The following is a 21,390-nucleotide window of genomic DNA, read 5'->3' on the forward strand; positions in this document are numbered from 1 at the left end:
TGTCGGCCTGGTATCAGCCTCGTATCGGTCTGGGATAGATCCGTTTGGCAACGAACGCTGTCTTCGAAGAAGAGGTCACCTCTCCCTTTCTGGTCGCGTTCCACCTCGAAGGAGCCGCCGTTTCACTTTCTCTGCGCACGTTCGGAGCACAGAAAACGCCGCCTCCGGTCAGCCAGGACCTCGCGAGGCGGAAAGCCCGCGCTTCCTAAGGCGGGAAGAGAGATCCTCCGCACCGCACAGACAGACAGACGGGCGGCCGGTTCTAGGGCGTAAACAGGGCTCAATCGTTATACTCCGCTGATGGTGCTGAGAAATTTGGCTCAGGCTAAATATAGCCTCCGGTTTAAAAACGCGCACGCGCAGCCTTGAATGCTCCTGGCACCCTTCCTCTCTTCGAATACGTGCTTTCGTGATCGCAGCTTGGAAGCAGGCGGATCCTGGTTTGTTCTGGCAGTTTCTATGGCTGCTGTGTGCTGTGAGCCCTACGCTATGAGAGATTGCTCAAACCTAAAACATCTACGTGAAAAAAAAGAAGTATGAAATAGTCGCCAATGGCCAAGCCATTCCTCCACTACGCCAGAGAGCGTTCATAAACACTTCCAACTTTTGGAAGCACACCCAGTCACTTGTCGCTATTATGCTCCCTGCAACGTTCCACACGTGTGCACTGCTCTTGTTCATGCGGACAAATTCATGATAGGAAAGATGTCCACCGAGATGTGAGGCAATTACAGCGCCATTTTTCTTTCCTAAAAAATTTGAAAGAATCGCATTAGCAACCACTGGACTCGACAGCACACAGAAGAAAACAAGACAACCAATCCGTCAAGCGCGTACTCAGATCTGTGACGGCCACAGAAGCAGTCTATCACAGAAAATTCAGGGCCATTTTCAGTGCTCCGAACGCGTCCTTTATGACAAGCCCCATCAATCCTCTAATCTTTTCTATTCTACTACCAGACGTGCCGGAACCACAGTAGACTTGCAAATGCCGAAGGTCTTCAACGTCATTTATGCTCGTACTGACAACCAAAGCTTTTGACCAGTCGATTGCAACGTAGCCTTGTAAGGCTAGGCGACATTAGTTGAAACCTGACAGCAGTTCCGGTCTGCTGAGTGAGCGACAAGACAACTGAGGCTGGAACGCGCCGCCGACATTAAGCAGAAATGATGTCATGGCCGGAGATTTCAAATCCAACGAAGCTTCTCCTTGCCGCTTCGTCCGTCCACGAACCGCGCCACGAGCGCAGAAATTTTGTAAGCAGGTCATCGTACACGTGAAAAGTGCTTGTATCGGCTGGAGGTCTCATCTCTATTAAGGGTGGTGTGATGGTAGCACAGGCTATCCTATCATAATACTTTCTTGTAACCACCAGGTTAATGCTTGCATTGTCTTCATTCAGACTTCATTCGACTGCTCCTAGGTCAATCCAGTGCGCTCGTAAAAGAAATGTCGCAAAAATCGCCACTACAATCAGTTCGTCCCACTCAAAAAATTCGCATCAGCGAGCCGAACCGCAAGCATATCATAAAGACAGAGTGTAGTGACATTGAGAATCGTTTTTAAGCACAGGGCTGGAGTCATTTGACATAAGGTTCGCGCTGCTATGCGAAGTGAAGTGAGGTAGCAGCTATTGCCTTTTCGGTCTTTTTAGCAACACTAACAACTTTTTATTGCAAACAAGCAGGACGAACCAACTGTTAATGCTCCTGCGTAGTAAACAACCTGTATTACCTTACTGCTGCACTCTTCGCGAGCTGTGTATGGACAGTGCCTTCAACACACTGATTTCCGCACCTTGCCCAAATATGTTGAAACCTTGCTCCAACTTAGAGTATTATATTAACATCTATTATATACCCCACTTGAAATCCTGGGATCCTTTCGCATATTCCGTTATGCAGCAACGCATCAGCGGGTTTGAGTAATTTCAGGCAGAATAAACTGCAGTACTTAAACATACTGTAATAATTGCTCCACAGCAACTGTAGTGATGGAATACTGAATACTTCAAGTAGAAAAAATATCTCGGGTGCCTGTCAGTAAGAACTTCGACGCTCTCAGCATTAGACGGCATAATCAATCAGAAACAAAATCAAGCAATAAAAACCCCCCAGCATCAGTAGTCCTAACGCAACCACGCTAACCAAATGCTCGCATACTTCTTGACGTCTTTATTTCAAAAACAAAAAAAAAAAACACCGCCGATGGAGTCTACGCATATAGGTCAACAAGCGAACGCTGGCAAGCGAATGTCAGCATCAAGTATTAATGAGCGAACGAAAGCGAAACTCGGTCACACGTGCGTCGCGTGGGAGCACTGTCGTTCGCAGCGATGGAGGTAGGTGGTCGCAGTGAACGAGCGGCTGCTATTGTTTGTCAACCGGGCATTGTCTGTGCGGAGCAACCAGTTCTCTACCCGACCTTTGACCGGCTCGAAGCGACGCGTCGAGATACAGCTTCCGCCGTGTCTTAAACCAAGCACTCAGCCCAGATCCGCGTGCAGTCAATCAAGCAAGCCTCCCACGTGTGTGACGTCACCCCATGGCGTGCGCTCTTTCTCCGTCACACACTGGCCAGGTTCAGTGAACGGACGCAGACGTAACCTTGTCAGAAGTTTCTGACGGGACGGTCCCACTGTGCGGTGCCGCCGCGCGGAGTGTTTGCCCAGGCTATACTTCGTGCGCAAAGGGATGACGGGAAGGAAACAGTGTTCGTATCTTATCTTGATTGTGTTTCTTGTGAAAGGCAACCTGTTCTTGAAATAGATGTTCGAGTTTCCAGACATGACAGACATGTGTCGCTTACCTTGCGTTATCTGGCTTGTTACTGCTCACTGGCAGAAGGGGAGATTAGGAACGGAGAATTAGCAATGACGAACGTTTTTAAAGACAAAGCGTTCGGTGCGTGATTCTCTAGCATGTCTGCATTTCTTTAATGTTGCAAAGCCATACGACACCACTGTGTCGGAAAACGAACAAGAAAAACTCGGAATGTGACCTCGAGCTTCCTTTTTTTTTTTGTCTCATTGCTTTCAGTACCAAAGCCTGACATATTTTCTCGCATCACTGCGGCTTCCCACGCATACTGCATTTTTTAACAGGGCAAAGAACGTCACGTCGCAAAACGAAGAGAAGTATGCGACCACATCCTACATCATAAAACTGTGAAAGTAACTGAGGACTCCTCTGCGCTGCAATCACGGGAAGTAACTCGGAGGCTACAAACGCGTCTAGGCTTGCTCCGTAATTTAAAATGTATCCATGACGGTAGCAGACCGCGCCAGATTGATGCAAGTTTCGAAGCGAGGATTAACGCATGTGAAGTCTCTTTGTTACCGCTGGTGCACCGCGTATGGGTCTGCATGTCCGCTGGAATTCATATTTCAACGCATCACTTTGAGCGACTGGCGTCGTATTCAACCCACGTTGGCAAGGGAGCATGAAATTTGCAATTCATTTGCGGCACCAGTCCCCATTTCATCTACCGATCAATTGTTACGGGACTGACAATTCTTTTGGAGGTTAGTGTGCCGTCCCACATAAGTAGCGATAAGTTCCTTGGTCTTCGTACGTCACAAGATTATTATCTTTTAACCCTTAGAGGCATGCTGGCCCACAAAATAAAAGTTGAATGTGCCTGCCCTTTCTGTAATCGGCGCGAGAGAAGACACCATCGCTATCTTTGTACCCTCCGTCCATGCGCCTCACTCCGTGCCCTGATTTCTATGCAAGGACAACCTAAGAGCTTGACTTCACACCTATTGTCACAGCGATTAGCATGTTTGCAGTTCCTCATCTAGTAACTCTCCCCGACAGCCGTTCTGACGATCCCCGCCGGCGATACAATTGTGATTCACGTCGTTCGGCCCGACTTTCAGTGTGTCGTGCTCAGCCGCACCCACAGTGTACCATCCCTCAAATGTATACCTCTGCTCAGTCTACACGCTCTACCGAACGTAGCAGTTTACTGTTCCGGATTCTAGATCACGGCCCTGTCCTAATTACACTCCTCGCCTGCTATCACCGTCACAGGCAACCCATATCTCTTGCCGCTGACATCTGACAGCAAAGTCATCCCGTTCCGCTTGCGATCGACAAATAACCCTTTTGTCCACTGTGATGAAATAGCCTTTGCTTTTGTTCTCTGCTCAGACACGCCAGAATGGCTGCGCTTCCTGACACTGCACGACCTGGCGGAGTGTTTGTGTGCGAGCATGCTCGGGAGGTAAGATATGCACACGTGCATGCTTGCTCGTGTGTGGTGCGCGGCTTTGATGGTTTTAGGGTGCGTGTGCTGGTGCTTGTATGCGAAGGCTTGTATGTTCGTGTGTATAAAAGGGAGCGCGCGACCGTGCATGAGCACGTGCGCATATGCGTATGTATATGTGCTGTGCGCATGACAGCGCGCTTGTCTAGAGGGCGCGTAGAGGGCGCACGACGGATGGCTACAGGCCAGAATGAGGCGCTTCCCAAAGTGTCCATTAAAACTAGAACTATTAGAAACAAAATTACGGACTCTACCGCTATTCGGAACAAGTTATGGAGGGCAGAATTGTAGTTTTCCTCCTGACAGGATTACGAACACTTTCCCCTTTCTGCAGTGTTTCTTGTGAATACTTTCATCGCACAAGACCAGATGTGCTGCGACAAAACTTACTTTAATGAAAGCACGTTCTTTTCTTGAGAGAGCCTCGTCAGGTTAGAAATCATTTACTCCTGTTCCTGCCAGCTTACTTCCAGAAAGCAAACGGTTACGTAGAACCCCTTTCATAGTTTGCACAATATATATCGCTGCGGTGTATTTTTCTGAACAGGAAGGCACTGCACTCCTTCCGCTGCCAGCGTCCTTCTTGCTCCTTCTTATTGCCTGCCTCTATCGCGCGCGCCCAGAGAGAGAGATAGAGAGAGGCAGAGAGGAGAGAGCACACACACACAGTGTGTGTGTGTGTGTGTGTGTGTGTGTGTGTGTGTGTGTGTGTGTGTGTGTGTGTGTGTGTGTGTGTGTGTGTGTGTGTGTGTGTGTGTGTGTGTGTGTGTGTGTGTGTGTGTGTGTGTGTCCCTCTCCTCTCTGCCTCTCTCTATCTCTCTCTCTGGGCGCGCGCGCCCAGAGAGAGAGAGAGAGAGAGAGAGAGAGAGAGAGAGAGAGTGTGTGTGTGTGTGTGTGTGTGTGTGTGTGTGTGTGTGTGTGTGTCTCTCTCTCCTCTCTGCCTCTCTCTATCTCTCTCTCTGGGCGCGCGCGCCCAGAGAGAGAGAGAGAGTGTGTGTGTGTGTGTGTGTGTGTGTGTGTGTGTGCGTGCGTGCGTGCGTGCGTGTGCGTGTGCGTGTGTGTGTGTGTGTGTGTGTGTGTGTGTGTGTGTGTGTGTGTGTGTGTGTGTGTGTGTGTGTGTGTGTGTGTGTGTGTGTGTGTGTGTGTGTGTGTGTGTGTGTGTGTGGATTTCTGCTTGTAAGATTTTGTAAGTGGCTGTTTGTAGAAAAATCCATGACTGCCGACTTGGCAGAATCACTGCGGTATGTCAGCAATGGAAGGCGAAAATTTGGCGGTGATGAGAACTTTACCAATGCCAGCTCACTGGCAAACAGCGCGCTTAGCAGTACAATGAACTTTTATTCACTATGTGCCATATTCTTGACATTGCTGTCACACTGAGTACATAGCACGAAAAGCGCTGTGCGTAGCATCCGCTTGGGATTATGAATGCCGCTTACTCTACATGTGCAGTTTTCACTCTCGAGTCCTGCGCAAACCGACGTCTTGGCTTATAGTTTTGATGAAGGTATCTTAACATAAAACCCGGAAAATATAATGTTTTTATCTAACCTTTACCGCACCTGTTTCATTCCGACACCGACGTGATAACAGAGATCAGTGACGTGTTCCGTTAAGAAAAACGAGAAAATGTGGCTTCTTTCTATTGCGAAACGAAAATGACCGCCTTGATTACGATTAGCGTGACGTCATTACTGCGCGTATTTTTTAAACAGGAGAAAGCAAATACAACATTCATGTAGATTCGAACTTAATCTATGCGCCCCTTCTGCGATGTCAGTGCACGTTAAAGAACCCCAGGTGGTCGAAATTTCCGGAGCCCTTCACTACGGCGCCTCTCATAGCCTGAGTCGCTTTGGGACTTTAAACCCCCATAAACCATAAACCAAACCCTCCTACCTGGTCTCGTGTCAGGTATCGATGACAGTTACTGACGAAGGCCGTAGATAGACTTGAAGAAATAGGCTTCAGAATATGATCTTTATGTTAGTTCATCCAAGGTGTTCGTAGCATGACGGTAATAACTCAGCGCAAAAACTACAGGCCCGTCTGAGCAAACAAATGACTTCACCAGCGAACATTTCCAAGGCATCGCACGGCCGTTACCTCAAGGGCGAATGCGGAAGAGGGTAGACAGCAATATACCGGTAGTGATGGGCGGGGTCGAGCATCGCACCCTTGTGTTTACCTTGGAAAGCTCTGCGAGCTAGCGTAGCTAGAAAAATGCGAAGACTCTGCGCTCGGAATACATTAACTCGGGAGTACAGGCCACAAGCCATATACGCCCTTCCGGAATGCCGCTCTTGTTAATACTCGCCTGAAACGGAATAGCTGACGCTGTGGGCAACGCGCAGAGGCTCCAGCTTTCTAAGGACATAGTAGTAATCGCTTTGCGCAAGCCTACGCACCCTCACTGGAGCACAGTCTCAGCCCTGCTGACTCTTTTCACGGTATATAGGCCCGCGGACAAATGTTTAAAGAGCACAATATTAGCACAAAGCCCTACATTGCATCGCCGTTTTCGCACGGTACCTGTAATCGGTGTACGCGGTTTTATTTTCAGTACGAAAATTGCGCAGTGCATCAATAAAAATCAAGAAATCCACACTGGATACAAAGAAAATGCATTTCGTCGCCAAAGTTATTTTTACACGATTATTACAGCGGGTACACATTAAGACAGTTCTCGCATGAAGTTCCCAACAAAGTGTGTACACCAGCAAATGCCTGTTTCAAGCAGACTTAAGCTAATTAATGTTAACTTTATGTTCAAACACTGATACTTGGTTTGGTTTGGTTTCTTGGGGTTTCACGTCCCAAAGCTACGCAGGCTATGAGAGACACCGTAGTGAAGGGCTCCGAAAATTTCGACCACCTGGGGATCTTTAACGTGACAGCATGGATTTCTTTACTTCACTGCGATTTTCAACCTCCACAAAACTTGAATGTGCAGAAACGCCTTTTTTATTTCCTTTCGCCTCGGTCTCCTTGAATAATGGCTTGGTCCTCCTAGCCGGAGGAGGCTTCAAAACAGCTTTCTAATTCTGCCAGTAACGTCTCCGTAAATCGATGTGGCGACGGCACCAAAAAGCACCGCGCTCAAAAGGCCACCGCCTATTTTCAGTGTTGTTCTCTGACATCACTGCAACGAGCCCCGCACAGAGTGAGCTGATACGCGCACATCGCACCAGCGACGTCACGCTCCGGCCAATGTCCTCAGCGCAGCGAAGGACGTCTTCCCGCGCGCCTACACAAGGAGGCACACGCCCAGGGGCCTTCAATGCCGTCTCAAGGCGAGCGGCATCCACGCGTAACGCCGCGGCACGCTGGAGGCATCAGCGGTGCGCTATACCTTCGTCGCCCCGGCAGGTCAGCAGAGAAGATAAGTGAGCCAATACAAGTTCAAGGAGCAGTTGCTGCATCGAAGCAGAAACTAGCTGGCAAAAAAAAAAAAAGGAGAGTTCTGCGAGCGTCGTCGAGAAGGCTCGTTCGTCCTCTTTAGCTTAAACGTTAAGCGTTGGGTGTCTGCGAAAAAAAAAAACACTTAAATAAATGCAGTTTGTTCTTAGTAGCGTGTTTATTCTCTGAAATGGCCACGAACCGTCGTCTTACCCTCTCTCAAGGTTGTCCAGCTTTCTTGCACTTGCCTATCTCGCAGTGCTGGAGTGCATAGTTTTGCTAATACAACCTATGAAATCTGTATTACAGGAGATTTTTTTCCGAATAATTGTCTTGCCGCGTTATTATTGGCAGTCGACGTTTGAGCAATAGAACTGGCAAGATTTTTTATTCAGTATCAAGGATGAGGATGACTCATAGCATTTAATCAGTATCAAGGATGAGGATGAATCATAGCAAAAAAGCAAGAATACAAATTCAAAAAACAAATATAGGTTAACTTAAGGTTAACTGAACCAACTTGCCTTGCTGGGCAAGTTGGTTCATGGTATTAAATCGACAACGTGCTGCGCTAAAATAAAATACATTCACAGGAGAGGAAGTTGACGGGACTGGTGCAGTCCTGACGACCTCGTCTCCTTTGTCTGTCAGGTATGTGGGCTCCGTTTTTTTATATCGATTTAGGATATGGACAGCCCAGTTCCAAAACAAACCCACCGGCTTCACGGTGTCGCGCTGTCGATTACAAAGTCCACCCGGCAAGCCAAAACTAAAGGCAGCCAAGGCCTTTTTCACTATATTCACTGTTAGTCTTTTCTCAACAATTTCGGCCTTTTGATGAGAAATGCAAAAGAGTACACAATTCGTGTGTCTGCGCACCATGTTCCTTTCATCGTTCCGTCCAGGTTCCGTTCAGTAGCGACGGCTTTGGAAGTTCGGGGATACCCTTCTAAGAATATTGTGGCGGCTGACTCCACTAAAAGAAAAAATTCCTCAACTCCCACGACCGGCGGCTGTCAGTCAAGCTGTAAACCCCATCAAAACATCTCGTTTCGACACCGGTTGCTTGTCTCGCTAGGTCACCAGCCACGCTCTTCACTTATGGAGATCAGCCCCTAAGGCTGCACTTTTTCCGGCGTTTTATCGCTTGTGCAGCTGCATCTGAAATTCATATTCTCCATACGATGGGGCATGTAGCTCTCTCTATTACCAGCATGATGCGCTGGGTGCTTTTTGCTCTTTTCACGCATTAACAAATCTTGCGAATACAAATTTCTATTCGTCTTGTTCGTTGGCCCCATCCAAATGACGCGAACGTCACATGCCCATGTGAGGCTTTCCCGAAGGTCGAGAAGCAAGTGGCAGATTCGACATTCAACCCCAACGCCAAGAGCACGATGGAAACGTATGGCTGCTCTTTGTTTTCTTAGGATGTGCACTATTATTTTACCTCGTTTACGCCACAAAAACAGGGGAGCTTGAAACATTGAGCCTTTAAGATCTTCCAAGACTGCTCCTATGTGTCATTTGCGTTTTAAAAAAAATAGGACTATAAGAAATAGGGCTGTACGAAGAAGGGGAAAGTATGCGAAAACAGGTGCCCTCTATGCAATCTCAAATGACGCAGCTCCCTCCAGGAAAGTTTAGCAAACTCCCCTTTTCACGTGTTTTGCATTACCTTTCAGCAACACACGAAAAAGACATCTGATGTCAACGTCCGCTATATAAGTCGGCTTCGTGATGCTCTCCTGCAAAACAGTACGTGCCAAACAAGACGGGATGTAACCTTTTCATCTCTGAAGACGTGACGTGCTCCTCACGCCGCGTAGCACGTACGCAGATAAATGAGTGCAACGCTGAGTTCTCTGGTCCGCGCAGCACTCGATTAGGAAGAGGTAGTGCGTGGGGAAGAAAAAAAGATAGCGCGCGAGCAGAGACCATTAGCAAACAATACTCCTCGTCGTACCTCGGCGTAAAGTCATTGCACTTTTGCGTTCAGGAGAAAGTCCTGTGGTAAGGCTGGATAAATGAGGGGGTATATTTCCCTAACAGTAGTTGAAATAGTAGCGAAGTTATTGTGAGCAAAGTGCTTGTGTTCGTACCGGTGTATGATCGCCGAGGTTGTCAGTGATGAATATAGCAGTGACACCGCAGATTTGGAGACGGATCGGGAGTTTGCCTTCTGCGTGCGGACATGTTCGCGAGAGCTGCCAACACTTATCTTGTCAGTGCGTTATTAATAATATCGTTTTAACGCAGAAATGCGCTGAAGGGCTTACGCCTATAGTTTTGCGTACGCGGACACAATCTGCGTCCGAACTGTGGCGTCACGTTTTGTGTCTGTACTCCAGGACTGCCCTCGTTAAAAATCAAGAGCACCGCGTGGTCAAAAGCATGCGCTGTATGCATTATCATGCATAGCGCACACTGCATATAGGTAGGTAGGAACACTGGTTATACATGTTATCCAAGTGATCTTCGAAGGACAAAAAGAAGCGGTAGACGCAAAATAAGACGATACCCTCCTTGGAATAATGCATGAGCTGCTACGGGTAACCTGTGGGAATGCATTTCTGCGACAGTTGCGCCCAGAGCTTCAAGTGTGCATGTACTTTTTTTTTATTTCCTTATTAAAGACGGTGTAACCTTCCTTTCTTGATTTCTTCCTTTCTTACCTTCTTTCTCCTTCTTCGTTTTTGTTCTTCATTTCTGTCTTTCTATTTGTTTATTTTTTCTAGTTTAATTTTACATTCTTCCTTTATTTACCTGCACTCGGACTAGAGCAAACATGAGGTTCTTTTAAGGATATTGAGGTGAAGGAAAGCATTCCACAAAATATTTTTCTTTTATTTTACAAGTATTTTCGCTACTTCGCACTACATCACTTTCTTTTTGAGATGTGAGGGAAATGCTACAAAAGCGTCCATACTTTGTCTTCGAACAGATATGTCCCAAAGAAGCATGTTCTTCCTTTTTTATTTGCGTAAGAACTCAATATGCAGTGATGCACTGACCACTTTACGAAATCTACCACCGGATGATCCGCGGCTCACCGGATGACAGCTCTCAGACCCCGTTTCTTTAATTTTACTTCCCACCCACCTCCTCCGTTGCGTACTACCAAGTATGGCCCGGGTTGCAAACACTTCCTTCCGGTACTCTAGAGAGCTCCCTCGCCCAGCGCGTTTCACCATTGCGACACGGCGAATCGCGCACGCTTTGGTGCTACGAGACCAGCACACCCATCCCGTTCGCGATGCCTCGGCCCATAAAAACCCAGCAGCTAGCTCCACCATAGTATGCTCGAAGGCCCACTTTCCTCGGAGACTTGGCACCACCGACGTTCTCTGCCTCCTCGCGGTGTGTCCAAGGTCCCCCCGGATATTGTTGAAGACGCGGCGTGGCGCAAATGCCTCCATTTGTGCAGGCGCCAAAAGCAGAAAACAAAGAGAAGAAAAAGCGACCAGTGATCGTGTACGAAGGTGAAGCCCGCCTGCCCAGCCATTATGCAAGCCACCGGATGAGCTGCCCCCCATCCCCCTTCGGCTTGCGACATGCCTGGCGACAGAAGGCGGCGCGACGAGGGTGCACAGAGAATTGCGCGCGCGTGACGGAACGCCGAAAGCCTCGAGGGGTGCACTCGGCAGCGTTCGCTGCTCCCTCTCCAGCGCCACATGTTCGAGGCGTGCCATTCAAATTCGAGTTGCGGCAACCCGTGCACGCACGCGCCACGACGCTCGCACATCGCGAACACGAGGTCGCGCCGAGGCAAGTGAGTAACACGTGTATCTAGGGTCACTGCCTCGCGTCATAGGGACGAAAGCGCAGCGAACCTTAGGCGAAAGGTGCAACACTTATTTCGCATTCGCGTCGCCATATAATGCAGGCAGCAGAGTTATGATCATGCCGAGGCACCTGAGCCGAGCCCGTGCTTCTTTCTTTTTCGTGTGCTGCCCCAGGTATTTGACAAGAATACAAAACCCAACATATGCCCTCTTCTTCAGGTTCAAACCAGTGCTTTTACTGCATTTACGTTGTCTCGCTATAAATACATTCAAGCTTGACAGCTTCAGAAAGCAGAAGACTGACGTAACGGCCGTCGCCGTAGCTCAGTTGGTAGAGCAGCGGACGCGAAATTCGGAGGTCCCAGGTACGTATCTCACCACCGGCAGATGGTTTCTTTTTCTTCTGCTTTTAATAATCTCCCATTGATGAAAAACTACAAATAAAAAAAAGCATCCCCTATACTCATTCGTTCCGGGCTTCCGTCATGTTGACAGCTTTCGTGTCAAAGTTAAAAAAGGCACGTAGTTCTTTCCCAACGTCTTCTCCGCCGACAGTAGTGATTTGAGGCCGCCAGCTTCTTCAGTGCCTGTGAAACCGTCGTTTCTGTAGTTATAATATAGCTTGCAGCTGCTCGCAACGGAATGCATTAGAAACTTAGCCTTCGCGACTACATTTCAGAACTAAGAACGCTTAAACTGCTGATTGTAGGTCTGCAATGCTTTGTCGTAAAAAAAAAAAAAGCATCTGTAGCTAGTAATTACATCCTCGCAGCAGTTATGTTTATCAAGCATGCGCATCGGGATTACTCGAATGATGACCGCAGAAAAGGAATGAGGGCATTTTTGAAGAGCGTCTAGGTACTAGAAGTCGCAATTCGATTGGTTATTTATTTATTAACCTATTCACAAACGCCAAAACAATAGTGTGGACTTACAAACCACATCGTGAAGAGTACAGCGGATTTATTTCGAATAACCTTAACGAGCAACAAAATCTCGGTACAAGGGTGTGACGGTTTCTGCCTCATTCAAAATGCGGCCACCATTGCCGCGATTTAAGCAGCGGATTAGTGCTGATCAGCGGAATGCCTTAGCCACTCATCATTTTCCAAACCAGAAATGCGGGTAAACAGAGAAGCAGTACCAAATTTCTGCAAAAAAAATTAGTTTTCCTTCCGAAACATCGTTGTTCTTACGGATATCACATTACGGTAACTAAATTTAATAGCAATGACAATACAAAAGGTGACCAAACCATTCCTTGCTGTCTTTTCTTAGGCGACTACCCGAACAAAAGCTGGCGGTTGCTACTGCCGGCGTGTAAGCTTTTTTGTTTGTAAAAAAGCAAGTCCCCTCACTTTAAAGCCGCCAACCTTCTGCCTTTTCTTTTTGTTATCCTCTGCGTCAACAAAAGACCTCGCTAGAGATGTGGCTTCAAGGTTTCTGCAGGAAACTTCTGCATTAAAAAAAGCACCCGCCACATTTAAAAAGTAGAGCTTTGATGCCTCGCAGAATTAACCTCATTTAGGAGCGTGGGGACAATGACACAGCTACGAGGTCATTCTCTCTTGATGAGCGACGTTTCTTGCGTCACAAAAGAGTGGGACAGGGCGGCACTTCATGGCGGTGTCGAGACACGTAGGGAGCGGTGGGAGCCTTGCAACTGAAGGCAGACAAAAAAAAAACGAACAATGCTGGGAGGACATATTCGCCGTCGTTGCTAAGCCTTTCGCCAGCGCAGCGTCATTTTCGTAACAAGAATTTCTCATGTCAACGCTGAAAGGCGCCGTACCTGCGCCCCAACAGCGCGGCTCAAAACAAACAACGACGCGTCCGTCGGCCGTGGGAACACAGCTCAGTTTACTTTGCGACACAAGAGCTTCCGTTTGCGGAATCCCGCGAACGCGACTGCATTGTTCGCGTGAGAAAAGAATTTTGTTTACAGAGACTGAGAGGTACAGAAACAACTCAGGAGGGTACATCGTGCGCACACAGAGTAACATTCTTGTACGCTTGTAAACTTCAATTAGTCGCGCGAGAAACGGGAGAAGGGAAGGAAGATCACGGAGACGATTTTTCGTGTAAGTAAAAAACTAAGCCAGGGCAAAAAAACGTTGCTCCATCCGCATTAAGTGCCAGCCCTTTAACAACACCTCCCTCTTGAAAGACGAGACAAAGCTATGGTATATGTGATGCTCGTGAAGCCCTTTTTGTTTGTTTTTTGCTCTTTCTCACGCATGCCACTGGCGAGCTCATGCGCAAGAATTGAAGACAATAACTGAGCAGTTTTACAGCTTAGTTAAGCAGCTACAATTGTCTTCCCGTTCATTGCGCGATCCACTTGTTTGCCTCTGTTATTATTTGAGGCCAACTGCGAGCCGTACTCAATCTCGAGATCTCAATATCTTCCAGTAGGAATGCGGGAGGTAGAAGCCTGAGACGACAGCTTCGAGACTTGTGTGCATCGAAAATGCGTTAAAACTACCCACCTGTGAATGCCGTCGCCACGCGCGTGCGGCACCAGGAAAAAATGGTGGAAGTACAGACACCTAGCTCTTGCACTGCCGCTAATTACCAGACCTCGCATCGAAAACTTGGCAGACCAAAGGCAAAAGAATGAAGGAAAAATTTCTTTACAAAATACGCTCCTTGACCGTTATTTATTACCGTTGCTGCATCGAACCCATGTGAAACGAGCACTGTTAGCCCCCTCATGCTTTCTACCGAGCCACTCGGCTAATTCGCCGACCATCTGTACAACCGGAGCCCTTACCGTTGAACGGACGGATAACGAGCCAGGTAAAGAACCTGCCGAACATGTCTGAGGTAAACTACTTAACGGTTAGAGATCCAGGACTAAAATTCCGGGTTTTAACACTGGTAGAGAGCATATTTGGCATTCCTGGCAATGTATAAATTGTAGCGCGAACCACATGGCATTAGGCCTCGGCGTTTCCCATGACATAGTTGTCAGAGCTGTGTCGAACGAAGTTTTGTTGAAAGCAGAACCCTCTTAAAACCACAGTCGCTATTAACCACGCACTCCAACCATAAACACGGCGATAATTTTCTCAGACTCTTTTGCCGAATTTTTTATTCGATACAGTTTTCGTTGGCTAAAGTCTAACCCGCCCACTAACCAAAGCGATCATTTTGCGGCTAAGCCGTTTATGAGGTAAAGTCAGGTATGCTTGCATAGTTCTGGGCTACTCAAAAGTGGCTTTCAAGATCCGTTAGCTATGGGCCTCATCGTAAGTATAACCGCTGTAAATTTTTTACGTCATCATGGGGCAACCCTACCGTCTTAGCGTTTCCCAATCCAGTAGACGTTCGTAGTCATATTGTACTGTTCGACCCTCTGTATGAGACAGGAAGAGAAGCTGTAATCTGTTTCTTCAGCTAGAGTAAGACCGGGAGTTCCTTGAAACAAACGCTCTCAATAACGAAGGCAAGGCATTGTTCTGCTGATGGCGCAACCAGAAGGAATGCCGCCACGCAGGCGTCAAGCAGCCGCCAATTACGGCCTTCCTTTTGAGAGGTTGCCCGAGCGCTAATTTATCTGTTTATCAGTAGAAGCATGTCGCAAGTCTTAGCTTTTTGTTCGGCATCCTCTTCATACTAGTTAGCAGGTAACGAGAGACAGCTTCTTACTTATGCCTTGAGAGTGAGAGGTTACTGAGTAAAATAAACGACCTTCTTCGCATTATCTGAAGTCGCTTCATTTGCGGGACCCATCGCATGAAGGGGCCCTGAAATCTGCCGGAAATAAGCTTTTTTTTGCAACGGTCAGATTATTTCAGTGCAGGGAAACAAAGAAAGGTTTCACGTGTGCATCGTCTCAACATGTCAATACAAAAAAAAAGATCCATTTTGTGACTGGTAGGAGCAAAGGTGATGATAAAGCTGAGGGCAATGTTTCACACGTTGGCCACGACTGGCACAAGGCAAATACAGCTGTAGATCGATGGGAAAGGATTTTGTCGTGAAATATATTCAGCCTGTACGATGATCATGATGATGATAATGATAACTAATGCGCAGCAGTAGCGATTCTCTGCAGACCTGCCACTCCGCCAACAAGCACGGCAGCAATGACGAGATGACAAGAATACGCTTACTAGCAACATAACGTCAGCTCCGGCGAAGCGAGTTCCGATAGCTCCTTTCAGTTCTATTGAACAAGCAGTGGGTCACTAATTTACAAAAGAAGTCATGAGGGGAAGGCAAGTATGGTTGACGTCAACATCCTCTCGCTGACGCAGGGGGATAGACTCGCGTACAGAACATATCCGCTTTTCTAGCAATTCGCCTCCTCTTCCCAGCAAAAGCAGCCGCAACCTTAAACTCAAAATAGTTACCTCCAAGGCCAGCAACGCGGTTGCTTCAGTTTGAATTCCGAGGTTTTTCCGGCGAGTAGGGGGAGATGCCATTGCACTTCGGGCACACACGCACGAGCCGGACATCGTTTCTGGTACGCACGCCGATGTTCCGAAAGCAACCTTTTTCAGGCGGAGCCAGCCCGGACCTTTATCAGAGTGCGCAATCTCGCGTGCAGTGCGGCCGCTTACTCGCGCGTGAAAGTTGGCCCGGGAAGCCGCAGCAGCAGCAGCTCGCAGCGTGCCGCAACAACCAGTGGGCGCGAATCCGATGCGCTCGGCCGCCGTCGCCGTGGCCGCGCAGTACGCAAGCTGCCGCTGGAACGGCGGCGCGGCCCATAAAATGTGCGCGGCCGAAAGCAGGCGCCTGTTCGCACGGCACTGTCCCACTTTCGTAATCGAAGAAATTAATCGCGCGAATGAGAATAGTGGAGAGTGCGCGGTGAGACGCTGCCATTGCATGTCGGCAGCCGCTGGAAACAAACAACAAAACAAACGCGGCTCCTCAAAGCGTAGCTTTGGATGTCCTTGGCCCATTGTTTCCCCCAGATTCCGGCGTTTTATCTGAGTCCGGGGTAACTGCCCTTGAATCTGCCCGCAAACACAAGTGGGCGAAATCCTAGTGCATTGGTGACGGGGTCACTACACTGCAATGGGAAACAAATTTAGCCACCGAATTTTCATTGTTAGCGACTAATTCCTCTGCAGCCTTTTCTTAACATTGGATGTCCACTAAAGAGAAAAGATAAAATGTGAGCGCGCATATATTAAGGCATAGTAGAGGGGCGGCAGCAAGTTGGAAGTAACTCTCACGAACAACACTCATTTCTATGTTTCCGGTTGATAGAGCGCCACTTCCGGTCCTGTTCGCACATAAACAGCTGGAACTTGCAAAGCGTGCATCGACTCTACAAAGAATCAAGGCTCACGAATGACTCGTTAACACAAGCTGAGTTCGCGATGCATGACTCGCCTCGAATCCATGCCACCCGAACGGCACGCGCGCGTCAGTAGAAGTTTCGGTGGTCGAAGTTCGGTTCAGCTTTCTACACTCTTAGAAAAAAAGTAGTAGTACTTACTAACTTTGGGGTAGTAACTGGTTGTAACAAATGTTACTAACCTGTTAGTAACTGCAGTTCGTAACGGGAAGGTTAGCAACAGTTCCTAACCCATTGAGTTAGTAACGGCTGCTACCCGCTGTTAGTAACGGGAAGCTAGTACTATTTACTAAGAAAATGAATAGAAACTCGCATATGTTGCTATAGATTCATCGTACGGTGTGCTGGCGTGGCTTGTCAAATTTATGCGTGCTCGAAAAATAAAAAACAGCTTCATAGTCAATTTGACGAATTCCCGAATCCAGACAGAGCTATCAGAGCACGCTGGCCATAAATTACACGCTTAGGTTTAAACTTACCGTGCGCACAAAAAGATTCAGAATGCAGGAAAAGCACAAATCAGAAAGAGTCACACTCGGGCATTGCGCGTGCACAGGTAAACCTTTTTCAGTCTTATATAGTCCGTAAATCAGACTCTCATTTATGGGCTAGCGGTTCTTACCAGTAGAGCTAAGATACCAGGATTTAATTATGAAGTTGAGATTGTAGAAACAGCTTAGTACACCTAACCATATGTCCCTGCAGAAATGTTTAATTACAAAAGCAATTTATTGGCTCGACAATCTGTGTAAGTTATCTGACTTTATTTTAGGGTTAAAGGAACGGTTACTACCTAGGTAGTAACTAGCGACCATAGTTAGTAAAAAGGCAGCCAGGGCTACTTTTGCTAACTATACCTTGAAGAGGGTAGTAAATAGCTGATAAAAAGTAGTAAAATGAGGTCAGAGTTAGTCACTGCTGCACTTACTACCTTTTTACTACCTTTTTTTTTAGTGTAGAAGGAGAGTCCGCTATCCGCCGCTCGAACTGCTGAAGCTGCTGCCAAGTTACAGTGGTGCAAACTCTACTGGTAACCATGAGCCGGTCAGTCCAGATAAGAGGGACAGAGTGGTATACATACGTGCGGGTCTTTACCGCCAATCACGAACCGCTCGTATATGCGACTAGCTTTGTGAACTTGGCTTCCAGTGCGCTGACACCCACTGAAGCTGCCACAACGCTGCACGTTTTTACTTTCCTTTTATCGGCAAGGCAGAGCGTAGGCGGAAATGCGCAGCGCTAAATCACGCCCTGCGACGGGCGTGATTCCCAGCTGCGGCCACCGGGCGCGTCCTGGCAGCACGTGCTACTGGATGTGCGCATTCCATTTACCTGCATTTCTGTGCCGCCTTTCTCTCTTTTTTCATCGAGCTGAGCAGGTGTAAACAACTCGGAGAGGTCATGGCCCGACTGGCACCCTTATACCTCCCCGATGATGGTGCGATACGTTCCCCCTAAGCAAGCTCTTTATCACCTTCCGCACGCTGGAGTCGAACAAAATTATAAATCATGAAGATTGAGACGCGTAAAACGTGCTCGATGGGCTAAAACGGCGCAATTAAGCCAAAAGCTTTTCCAAGTGCTTTTTTTTCCCCCGAGAATCGTTGAAGTGAGCCAAAACGATCAGTGTCATGGCCGCCTTCGCGGCTTCGCGCACGGCGAACACCAGGTTTACAAATGAAAGTGCCTCTTGCGAAATGCTTCAAGATGATCAACGGAGAAGCACGTAGCAGAAACACAGTGCAAGCGCCAGTTCCTCGCACACATGCCCTTGACTGAAGCCCTTCGTTTGTAGCTAGAACAACGTAGTAAATTTTTACGGTAGCTCATCACTTTGCGCTTTGTAAACTTTGTTGCTGTACATCGTCTCTTGTTCATTATTCTGCTCTCAAAGCACGAATACGCCTATATGGGGGTAAAAAAGAAGCAAGAGCGGTCCCTTTTATAAAGCGGAATGTGCTCGAGGACAGCTTATTACCTTTTTACGTCTTTCTGCTCATAGTGTACCGGCATAAGTTAAATAGAAACTTCTTTGCACCCAGTAGCATTAAACTTTTTCAACTAAAATCATTCACTAATGTGTCTTCTTGAAGGAGGCTGCCTTAAGTCTTCCGATTTCATGCTTGTGAAGGTTCGCTAAAATGTTCGCCGACAGTAATAACGTAGCTAAAGAATGGCCACTGTTATATATCGGTAGATAAGGTGAAGCTAATGCACGGTACCAACTTTATTCTAAGTGTTTCTTCAGGGCAGAGGTTATCATGATCGCTAAAAAATGTAATTCGAACAGGCGATCAAGTCAGTTGATAATACTAGCAGGTTTCTGAATGACAAACGCATGATCACGTTACAAAGGTTAAAGTTCAGATTTGTTGGTAACACTCTTGAATCGTCCCGGCAGCGAAGAGGCACACACACATTCAGAGAAGGAACACTCAAAACACGGACGAACACTGCAAGAATGCTACCAACTTGCCCAAAAGCGTGTTTTACTGAAGTTGGTAACACGTAATATCAGGAGTACACCACAAACCAACAGGATACACAGAAACGATGCATACGATTACCAACTTTCTGCAGGTAGATTATTAGAAGCCTACGTGCACGCACTTGCACGATCGGAGATAATATGCAGTCAGCTGTAAACATTGCCTTTACTCGCGTGCTTGGAAACAAATTCGAAATAGCACTGCCGCACAACCAATTTACCTGGTACCGAAAGCGGTGTATGAAGCATGTGCATCCTTTTATACTTGCAGACATTCTCAATAATTTGCGTGACATAGCAGAAATAAATTTTTTCTCACGCAAGGCTGTGCGTTGTGTGAAGACACAGGATTTTCTCAGCCTTGCACTGAAAGTTTGCCTCATTTATGTCATCCGTGCCTACTTCTACAATGCGCTATTCTACTGAGATAAGATCAAAAATATGCATCCCAAGCGATTTGCTTGCAAGCCATGTAGCGGGGCGCACAATTGACAGTCCTAAGCTTGGGAGGACTGAGGACTTCAGTTACTCCCATTTCCGTGAGGTTAGGGTCCCTGAGTATGCAAGAGGGGCCGCGCTGCAGGGCTCAGAAGCAGACGCCTTGGGCTGTATACTTTTGGCAAAGACTGTAGATATTGTCAGACTACAACGCTTAGGCGAAAATGCTATCGCAGCCCACCAAGCTGCTTCCCCCACCGTGTAGTTGTAGGCGCGCTAATGGGGCCCCATTGGTAAGGAGCCAGGAGGGTCCGTGGGACAAACGTCATTGCCGAAACAAGCATTCGGCACCGTGGCCAATTGTTTCTTCGCTTCAGGCATGGAATGACAGTGATGTCACGCACAAATGTGCATCGCCAAGGCGTGCCACGCGTTCCAAGCGTCCGGTTGGTGCGTAACTGCAAAAAAACGACGTTCGCGCTTTCGGATTCGCCCCTCATGCCCCTCAATAATACCCCGTGGCTGATCACGCGGATTAAATGTATATTTGATGACGCACAGTAGACGGCGGCTGTTTCTCCTTCAATTCCGGTTGTCTACAGTTGCCAGCTCAAGAAGAAACTGTAAGCAAAGAGAAGAGAGGAAATAGAGAAGAAGAAAACTCGACAGATCATGATTTTCTTCCCCGGCCTATGCACCCGAATGATGTCCGACGCTGCCTACTTTAGTGCGGTTTGATGCCTCCGTTGACTGGAAGGAAGGTGCGTCATTTTGTGGGGCGAAAATTCGGTCAGTTATTTCGGAAATAGATTATTTTAAACAGCGCTCTCTGCTCAACACCAACCTTTTTCGTGCTGATGCCATTGCACAGAGTCGTTTACCAAAAACAGCTTCTGTTGTCATGTATCTCGCCTTATAGGAACCTGGCGCCCGATGAAATATTAAGGATAACCTACATTTTGTTTTTCAGTCCACATAGACTGAAACGGAACTACATCGTTTCTGGAACGAATTGACTGGTTTCTGGTATGGTGCGTTTGAGGTTTTCAAATGCATTAAGTCAGATTTCACACCTGGCAATCACCACGCCGGTCTGTGCTTTGGCAAAAGCACCGTGATAATTGAGAGACCGTGTGCCGCACTTCGAATTACACCTCCCAATGAGTCGCATCAAGCGCGCCGATCACTTCCGGGAGGAGTGCAGCCTTGTTGCACGTTGGAACCCCGTTGCTCGATGCTCACAAACGGCACAGCGTACGCACCGGAAGTCGGCGGGTGATCCAAGATGTGGGGCATCGGCTACGCGAGGCACTGCGTGCAAAACGTGTGGCCGCTTTCACCGATAAGACGGCCGCCCGGGACGGTCGAGGTGCGCGCCACAGCGCCGAAACCGGCATGATAGTGAGTAGAACACGCAAGGAGAGAGCGGCGAGTTTGTCCTTAAAGCCAAGATAGCACGATTTCTGCGCGAACATTTTGGCGGCGGTTTGTCGCCTGCCGCAAATGCTGGGACAGCTGGAGCACCTTTGTGCTAGTACGTACGACAGTAACACTGCGTACGTTTACTGTGGCAGTAGCACTGCTAAAGCTCGTAGAGAGCGAAAGAAAAAAATATGGCGCCGTAAGCAACGGCAGGTGTAGTGTAATGTAGACATGTTCATAGTCACCTATGAGTCTACGATGCAAGCTCCAGTGG

At 47.8% G+C, this 21,390-nt stretch overlaps 1 protein-coding gene across 3 annotated transcripts in view; it reads right to left on the minus strand.

Annotated features, from left to right (window-relative positions):
* The window catches only part of LOC149340213 (uncharacterized), a 70,140-nt gene that overhangs the window by 37,188 nt on the left and 11,562 nt on the right, over nt 1-21,390 (minus strand). Inside the window, exon 1 of one of the 3 annotated variants that reach the window (XM_089548979.1) lies at nt 17,850-17,868. The exons of the other annotated variants lie outside the window; for them this stretch is intronic. The gene's annotated coding sequence lies outside the window, so the exon portion shown is untranslated. Of the gene's footprint in view, nt 1-17,849; nt 17,869-21,390 lie in introns of those variants that run through there. 3 annotated transcript variants of the gene reach the window in all.

This window comes from Amblyomma mixtum, chromosome 6 (assembly GCF_055824585.1).
Source record: "Amblyomma mixtum isolate Tamu chromosome 6, ASM5582458v1, whole genome shotgun sequence".
Classification (NCBI taxonomy): domain Eukaryota; kingdom Metazoa; phylum Arthropoda; class Arachnida; order Ixodida; family Ixodidae; genus Amblyomma; species Amblyomma mixtum.